The sequence below is a fragment of the Rosa chinensis genome, chromosome 5 (assembly GCF_002994745.2).
Source record: "Rosa chinensis cultivar Old Blush chromosome 5, RchiOBHm-V2, whole genome shotgun sequence".
NCBI lineage: Eukaryota > Viridiplantae > Streptophyta > Magnoliopsida > Rosales > Rosaceae > Rosa > Rosa chinensis.
This window is the reverse complement of record NC_037092.1, coordinates 9,653,728-9,663,212: the sequence shown is the minus strand read 5'-3', so window position 1 is coordinate 9,663,212 and position 9,485 is coordinate 9,653,728. Positions and strand designations below refer to the sequence as shown.

General features: G+C 36.0%; 1 long non-coding RNA gene across 1 annotated transcript; it reads left to right on the top strand.

The window, feature by feature from the left end:
- The first annotated feature begins 2,494 nt into the window (after nt 1–2,494).
- On the top strand, nt 2,495–3,877 carry LOC121053128. The gene is made up of 3 exons (XR_005810847.1): nt 2,495–3,211; nt 3,409–3,533; nt 3,805–3,877. It is a non-coding gene; the product is annotated as an uncharacterized LOC121053128 (long non-coding RNA).
- The last annotated feature ends 5,608 nt before the right edge of the window (nt 3,878–9,485 follow it).

The window sequence follows — 9,485 nt, the reverse complement described above, 5'->3', positions numbered from 1 at the left end:
CCGTCGCCATAATACCAATTGTTTGCTACTGCATAACTACGCCGTCGCATATTCTGATATGAATTGCTACCACCAATGTGTCGTCGCGTGTACTTAGTTCTAAACTCTGTGTTAGAGGGCAAAAGAGAATTAAACTTTGAAAAATTTCTCTTTGGGTCAGCCTCTCTTCTTCTGCTCTCAACCCGCTTCTCTTGTGCATCAGATCAATTAGAAACTAGTGTGGTGTTTGGGTATTCAGAATACCAAAGTCCCAAATACATGCATCTTGTCTCTGGGTCAGATCGGCTATAACCTAGATCTCGTCATTTCAATATAATCCATCACAGATCTGGTATTTCTTTCTTCTCCAGATTCTCCGCTCTATCTAAGCTAGATTTTGATACAGAGAGCTTCTTTTTGGAGAGTGAGAAACAGAGACGAGAGATGGGTTCTGGTTCGAAATTGGAAGTCACATAAGCTCGCCGATACGGCAAGACCCGTAAGAAGTCTTGAGTGTTTCTAGGGATTCAAAGTCATTCAACTCATAAGGAAATTAAAAAGGCGTATCTGAAACTCCCTCTCAAGTAAGTTCAATTTCCGATTCAAAATCCACCATTTCATTGTTTTAGATTATCTTGTTTGCTTTTGTGTCATTTCTTGTTGGGTTATGCTGCTAGTTAGTATATGAGGATAGTATTGCAGCAATAGAGATTGATTCTGTGAATTTCAGGCCCCGCCATTGTTTCTCCTCTCTCGAACTCGTACTACTCGCTTCCTTCTCTCTTATATATGTATCTATTGTCTGCATATATGCAATTTGCAATGCTTGATTTGATTTTTAGGAAGGAAACAATATTTTCAGGAAGTGGGTTTTGCGATTCATGTGGTTTTTCTTGTTTTGGTTAAGCATATTGGGATTAATGATCATAGTTCTGTGGATTTGAGCAAGTGTTTTTGAGTTTTGGCTTTTGATTGTGGGATTTGTTGGAATAGAGATTGATTATGTGTTAATTTTTGCAAAGGGATTCTGGGTTTTGTTAGTTTGAGTGAGATATTTTGTGTTTGACTACCTGAGGATCTTTGTCAGTTCCTTCGTTTCCAGTATAATAACTATATGATTGTTCAGCAACCGCCGTAACCTTCCCTTGTGAAAATGAGCAAACAGAAGTCAAAATTATGAATGGGGGAAGAAATATGAAAGGAAAAGAAAAGGGAAAAGAGGCATATTGTTTGGTTTCTATAACCATAATATCCATAATTATAATGCAGCAATACTTATTGCCAGGAAATATGCTCTTGATTGCAATGTGAGTGTTTTCTGCCACTTAATATCAACTTTCCCTTGCCCTAGTGAAGTTGAATCCCTTAATACAAAGTTTGATGTAGAAATATTCAAATGACAGTTCATGATTGCTGGACCAGATGACAGAGTATAGAGCCGGCTGAGCTTTGCAAATGTGTGTACAATCAAGTCTTACAGCTTGAGTGTGTATTTGTGTGTATGTGTGACTGCATGTGTGTATTTGTTTGTCATGAATCATGATGAGAGTAAAATGTATGTTATAGTAATTAATTGGGTGCCTACTAATCTGGGTTGCATCATTTAGGCAGTGTTTTTGTTTGCCTAATTAGCATGGGATTGTAACAAGTCTCTTGGATTGTAACAAGTCTCTTTCTCTATTCTTTGTTTTGTTGGTAAGAGGTTGTAACGAGTTTTCAATTCATTATTAATTGGTTCTTTGTGGCTGAAAAAATAGTAGCAAGTATTTAAAAAAAACAAAATCTCAGCCTTTAATAGATTGAAGCTTAAAGACCATTAAAAAAAAAAAATTGAAAATGGGTAAATGGGTGGGTATGGGTTTACCCATTTAAAAATGGGTTGGGTAAATACTCGTACCCGCGAACGCTATTTGAAACACTGCAGGACACTAAATCAGTAATGCTTTACAATATGTTCAGATTACAATAGTTAAATTTCTTCATATAGAAAATCAATTGAAGAAGGCAAGAGTTTTGGTGATGCTTTTGAAATGCAAGTACATTGACCTCTTTCATTTCATTGATTTCTTGTGGGGGATCAAGAAGTTTCTGAATGTAGGATCAGAAGCCCTCTAAAGGAAGAATACCAAAATCGTTGATGATTTCTTGTATAAGTTAATCCACACAAAAATTGAGCAAATGAAGAAAAAGGATTAACTCTTCTGAGACTCTGAGCTCGTGACAGTTACAAGTTTTAGATTCTGCAGGTTCAAATCTATGTTGATCCATTTTGGATATGAAAAAGATTTCTTAAATTTGGTTATGAAGCCACCCTTATCAATTTTGCATTACTTTGCTGTCATTCTTACTCTGTGTCTGTGTTTATGAGAGTGAGAACGAGATCATTTCCTCTGATACTTGGTATCAAATCATCATCTCATAATATGAATATTATTTTGAATGTGGTCCATCAGATATTTGTGGCAACATGTAGTGGGGATTGTCTTGCATGATGTTTCTCTTCTCTCTACTACATGTTTCATAGAATGACAAGGAGGACATACTGTCGCGGTTTCTGTTGGAGAGTGAGAAGAATCCGGAGGAGATGAATGATAAATATCTAAGCGAAATAATTTTGAACTTCATGATTTCTGGGAAAGATACCAGTGCAAATTCACTCTTATGGTTCTTCTACATGCTCAGCAAGAACCCTCTAACATAAGTTATTCTTTTTCGAACAAGCTTCTAGTGCTTGCCCTCTTTTGTGTCCCTTTCAGATTTGATTCTGCTTTGGAGTATTGGGACATTTGGTTTAAATTTCAATTGGTATTCTTCTGTCATCTCTCTGACCTTGTTTTTGTGTCAATGATGCAGGAGTCCATTCCTTCAACTTTCTTGGTTTGGGATATCAAGTGAACTGGCCCATCAGCTTTATTTCGACTCCTGGTGCATTGAAAATATATGCTGAGATATTGAGTTTTTTGATACTAGTGAAACTGGCTTTGTTTTCATTGGCTGATGTGTGGCGCCAATTGAAGGTGTGGATTTTTTTAGTTGATTTTTTATTTATTTTCAGGTAGAGTGCTTGTTAGAGTTCCTTTTCAATATGTTTTTCTGTGTGTTGGCATTAAGACTGCATAAATCCTATTCTCTGAGATGCGTTTGATTGAATTCCTATTCTCTGTGGCAGGGTTGACGAAATAAAAATCACTAATGCTTTACAATATGCAGCTAGTATTGAGTACGTTATAAGGTGAGCATGTTAGTAGCAATGACCATGATATCTTCTGTTAATGGTGTTTATTTGAGAAGAATCCAATTTGTTTATGAATCAAAAGAGGTGTATGAAAGAGAATCCAGTTCGTATCCAGTTACTTATATTTGACACTGCTCTAGTAATTTTGAGTTTTCTGTTCATTCAAATATTATTTCTTCTTTTTGTCATTGCAGGTGGAGTACCAATATTAGTCTTTGGTCAAACTGGGGTTGCATAAGCTGATTCTCCAAATGAGGCCCTTCCTCTTAATTGCAGACCTAATACTGGTGTTGCGTAGCTGACCAAAGATAAATTCAAGGTAGATATTTTCTCTAACTTATATTATGGCTTTCTCTATCACCATTGTCATGCTCTTCAAATAGTTCCTTTACTTTCGCAAAGACATCTCTGCAAATTCTTTGAGTTTTGAAATCTCTCACGACCTAAAGAAACCCTTCATATATGTCTCTTTGGTCAGAAAACTAAAGGGTAAGAGTTTAGGGCCTAAAGGAGGGTAATGAAATTGAGGTTCTTTTCTTTCTTAAGGTCAGTGATCAGCTTACCATTTTATCTATTTTTTCGTGTGCCAGTTTCATCTCAGCAAAGAAATTGAAGCTTCAAATGTGTTCACTTGAGGTTGTCATTAGCTGGGATGAGTGAGAGAGAGTAAGATAGGAGAAAGAAGTTGTGCATTTTTTGTATTTTGAACAATGACAAAGATATGAATCATTGAATAACAATATTGTGAAAGAGTATACAAGCTTCTCATTTGTATTTTTGCATTGAATGTGATTTCTATGGGTTTTGCAAATTTTTTTTTATTGGTGATTCATATTTTGCGACGGCATTGTTTCCGACGCAGATGACCTTCAGCGATGACAAAAAATTTCCATTGCGGTAGGTGGTGTTGCTATTGCTCTTTGCGACGGCATAGTTGCCGTCGCCATAATTCAAGCGATGGCGTAATTGCCATCGCAAATAGCAATGCCTACGCCCTTAACGACGACGGCGATTTTGCAGTCGTCTAGCCGTCGCAACCAACTGCGACTGCAATTTGGCTTTTCGCTAAGGCATTGCGCCGTGGCTATTTGAATTTTTTTTTTGTAGTGAAAGAAACGGGAGCTCAATAAGCACAGTGTTTTTTGAAAGTGTTTGGCGTACCCAAGCAACTCTTTATCTTGACTGAGAATGTGATTGATCTTTTAGAGATGCAGTGGATTGGCCAAGGAGTTATAGCAGCATATATGGGGGAAGCTTCACTTTCTCTAGTGCTATAATTTGAGTTTTATTTCCATTCAACTATTCAAATTAAGTGATATCAGCCAAGTTTCAACTATAAGACATTGAAACAGATTTTTGTGGAAAGATTAGAACATATTTATTCTAGTCTCGCAAATGGTTATGTGTGGAAAGGTGATATGAGATTATGAGGTTTTGCTGCATTTCGTAATGAGTTTGCCCTCTTTCATGTCTTAGCTTTTGACACAAGTACTTGCATGAACTTCTTATTGAAAGAGATGAATTGAACACTTTTGCTTTTGTTGATCCGGCAGCTACATATAATTGTGAAAGACTGGACTTTATACGGTACTTAGTTGATCGGTTAAAAGGGGAAAAATTTGATTGTATACTCTTTATGCCTTTCAATCCGGGGTAATGCTGTAATATTCTTAGTATACTTAGTATTATTTACCTGTTTTTATGTTTTGCATAATGTGGGCTTCATTTTTATTGTAGGAAGCATTAGATATTTACTATCCTATGGGAAGGTGCAATCTACATCTTGGATCCGTAGCCAAAACCAGTCCATTACCAAGTATGAGAGAACTTGGTGATAAAGTAAGTACTACATTATATATATTGAGTTGTTTTTGAACATATCCGACCAAGTAGCATTTAATTTGGGTAATGGCAATGGTTGTGTAGTGTGGTGAAAATCTTCAATGCTGAAACTGGTAGGGTCAACAAACTGCCTAAAGTGAAACCGCTTCCGGTAAGACTTATACATGTGGTTGGCTAAGATAATACATTAGATCTAGTATGTCAATGCCTTTTTAATTGAATACCTTGAATAAATAGGGCGTACCTAAACAACCGGGTAGGGTTGAGTTTGGCTATTATGTTATGCGATACATGAAAGATATTATAGAGGATGAGACACTTTCATTTCCAACCAAGGTATATGCATTATATTATCAAGAACATTTTGGTTTAATTAAATATTAGCTTGTTTACCCAATGATTGTGCTGATATATTGTTTTATATATTTTTAGTGGGTGGTAAAGATGCACAAATCATATAGCCAAAATGAAATTGACGAGGTGCGCATTGAAGTGGTTGATTATATACATAGTTTGGTGTAAGACTTTTGGCCACCAACATGATTTTGAATAAGGCTAGTTTTACTTTGAAGCAAAGTTTGGTGTAGAACTTTTGTAACTGGTTGCTAATATGTTTATAGGCTAGCCTTTGTAGGTTTTGAGATTTTATTTTGTGACTTATGTAGAATTATGAATGTGGAAAGAAAGTTGATGGAAAGCCCCAATTTTTGGATGATGAGAAATGTATTTTTTTTCTCAGCAGCACCTAGATGAAAACTTTGCACATCATGCTTGTCAAATGAAGTAATGTATATAAAAACATAACAAAACAGTAACGCCAAGGAAAACGAAGTCAATTGAGAGAGTAGAAATCAGTACTAAAATAAAAATTGATGTCTCATGATTATTAACGGATCAAAATGTGTCCACAAATCGATGTACCCAAAACCAATGCGCATCAATTTCTAAACACCAAAACGTAATCTATTGTTAACGTACAACTCACTTACTATAAAATAAACCAATTTACCATGAAATACAGAACATAGGTTTTAAAAAAATGAAATGATATCTACGACGAAATAACACATCAGTTCATGTGAAAAGAAGCGATGTACATAAAACCAGTGAACATCATTTTACATAAATGAAAATGATGTTCTGTGTAAAAGACATTTGTGTGTAGGTACCTCGAAGATTATTATCGCATCAATTTCAAATGTTTTCACATAATTCTCTTTTTTGTTCACACAAATATTCGTATCTACATCTTACACAAATATATGTGTAATGCCTAGTTTGACAGGACTTGCCCTGAAATCTGAGATGGCCCCGCGAGGCCTACTTTAGGAATAACTCTACTGAAAATTCGGCAGTCACCTCTAAAACGAACTACCCAAAACATGTAGAAAACACATTGTGCTTGTAACAACCAACCTTATTGTCCTATAGCCACCCTGCTCTCCAAATCCCAACAACTCCCCAATATTTAACTGAAGTCCAAAATATAACATATTCTCAAATACACAAATACAAACTTTATAGCATTTGTCCCACATGTTATCAGAGCAATCTAAAAGAGGAAAAAGAAATCAAAATACAAGTAGGTTCAATAAGTAACCTACAATATGGAATACAACAACAGCAGTTGCTATGCCCCGAATCCTATTAAGCCGAACTAGCTACTCTGCAAACTATGCATTTAAAATCGAAGGGCCTAGGGGGAAAGCACATAAAAACATTAGCGTGAGTGGACAAAAATAAGCAACGGAAAAGAAAGGAGATTTTATACTTTCCCACGTTTATTCCTTTGTAAAATCCAATGCATGCAACATTTGTAAAACATATTTCTTTAAGCTCGAAAACTCATGAAAACATACTAGCCCCACTGGTTAAGAGACATTAGACTAGCCCCACTAGTCAAGTAACAGTAGAGTATAAGAAAAAAGTTATCACCATACGAGTAAGGGAGCCTCCCAGGCTCAGGTCGAAGCCTCTCAGGCTCTTTGCTCAACTCACCCACGAACATATAGTAACCAGGGAGGAGTATTAATAAGCTAGCTAGCAATAAAATAAAATGACCAGGTATGGCGGAATAAAATCATACTAAAATCAAAACCAATAAGACTTCCTCAAAATCTCGAAAATAAAGGCACGAGTACAGTTTCCAACTGTACTCAGTAAATCTCATGATAATCAAATAAGTCAATGTGTCCCACATGGAAAAAGAATATTCTCAAATCCATCAACAAATAAGCGAGAATTAATGGATAAATATAATTTCCTTGAAAATCCCATATTCTAAAACCTTTCAAAAATCTCAAAATCGATGAATAAAAATATAATGTTTAATTCCTGAAATCACCTCAGAAACAATTCGTCGAAAATCAACGTAAATCATAAATCCAAATCCGAGCATAACAAACTCATATCCGAGATTCATAATGGAAAACCAATCAATGCCAAAATTATAATCCAAAAACCAAATAATGTGCTCGATAAATAAAACAAAAATTAAATAAATCAATAATTCATAAAATAATCGCATGCATCATTTAAAATCAACGGTCCACTCACAGTATACAGTTAACGTGGCCAAGCGTATGGATCCTCGTCAAACGATGAGTCGGTACCTCATCCTATACAAAATTATATTCCGTAAACAACAATTCTAAAATTAAATACGATTCTAAAACGAAACCTGAAAACTCCTCGTAAATCAACATCTCTATTTATTTTCGGATTCATCCCAAACTTCACCATTAAGATCGATTTGTCGATTAAAGTACTCCATAGCAGAAATGAGGGAGATCCAACGGTGGGATTCCCGTAAATTGACAATCGAAACTCTGCACTTCAAAAAATCACAATCGATACCAAACATCCTCCAATTTTCACCAAAATGATACCTATAAGCTCTACAAGTTACAAGGAACCCAACCAGACAATTTAGGAGGCCAGGATCAGCCCCTATGTGCCAACAACCCTATGCGTCTCCGAGCCAACCCTTGCACCGGGAATTAACACTTGTGCCAAATTCTTCCCCACATCATCTCAAACAACATTTACAACTACAACAAAGTCTATAAATATATATCTTGAATGACCGGAATTTAGCCCGAATGGAAAGAGGCCAATTTGAACCCTGGAAATTTCAAAGGTTTGATTCATCCTCCACACTTCATATTGGAACAAGAGGCCTAGAGGGATTGGAGTGCACCTCAAGAGCTTCAAAACCCAACCGGTTTTGTCGCCGGAAGTGGCCAGAATCTGAAGAAATCTCCGGTGATTCGAAACTACTACAGTGCTAATAGAAGCATAATTATGCGACGTTTATAATATTAATCTCTATACTTTATAAGTTAGTTTAGTATATTTTCTAGTTATTTACTTTATTTATTTGTTTTACAGGTATCTTGGAGCAAAGAAGGAGAAAAGAAGCCAAAAAGGGATTGAAAGGCAAAAATCGGCAATTCTGCCTGTGCAGATAAGTCAAATTCGATGGATTATTAAGACCAGATCAGAATGTTCCAGATGATGATGTTTATATTGATGGAAAGCCTTCAATGTCTAGTTTTCAGATTTTTTTTACGGCTCATCAATACCATTTTTCTTGAAGAAGTTATGGCTGATAAAGTACAACAAGGTTAGGTTGTGTGTGAATCTAAGGTTGGACGAGAATTTATTTTGAAGCCCAAATCACACAGATAAGCCCGATGGTGAGTTTGTGCTTCATATTCCAAATTAATATGGACAAATGGCATGATGTGAATGGTTGGAATGAGTCGTCAAGTTCCAGAGCCAATAGGAAAACGCCACCTACGCACGCTAACCCTAATTCTTTTAGGTTTTGGATTTCCTACACAACAAGAAAGATGAAGGCAACCTCTAAGCATAAAAGGAGATCAATAGGCAGCAGCGGGCTCTCTATCTCTCTTCCTCCCCTTTGTTAGTTTGTTTTGTTCACTATGCCAAAAACTGGATCACACTACACTTTTTAGACAACGAAAAAAAAAATTTCCGTTGTGTGATCACTGAAACTGCTTCACATAACAAGTTTAATGAGATTGGCGTTGTATAAGGAGGTCGTACATCAATTTTTTTGGGTCCAAGATTATTGTACAACAGTTTTAAGGATTTGTCTGTTGTCTGAATGTAAAAAAAAATTCCCCCTCACCCTGCTCAAATTTGGGTCAAAATTTTGACTCACCTTGCACAACAGTATTGTTGTATATGTTGTATGAGAGTAAGTTGCAAAATAACATACAACGCATTTTTTTGTTTCCATTGTGCAAGTTTGGAAGAAAATCACATGTACCCCAAAATGTGAGTGAGTAGCCCCAAAAAGGCCAATATTTGAGTGAAATGCTGGTACACGATTTAAGCTCCTATAACGAATGGCTTATTTGTGTTGTCTGAATGAGAAATGTATGTCCCTAACGTCAAAACT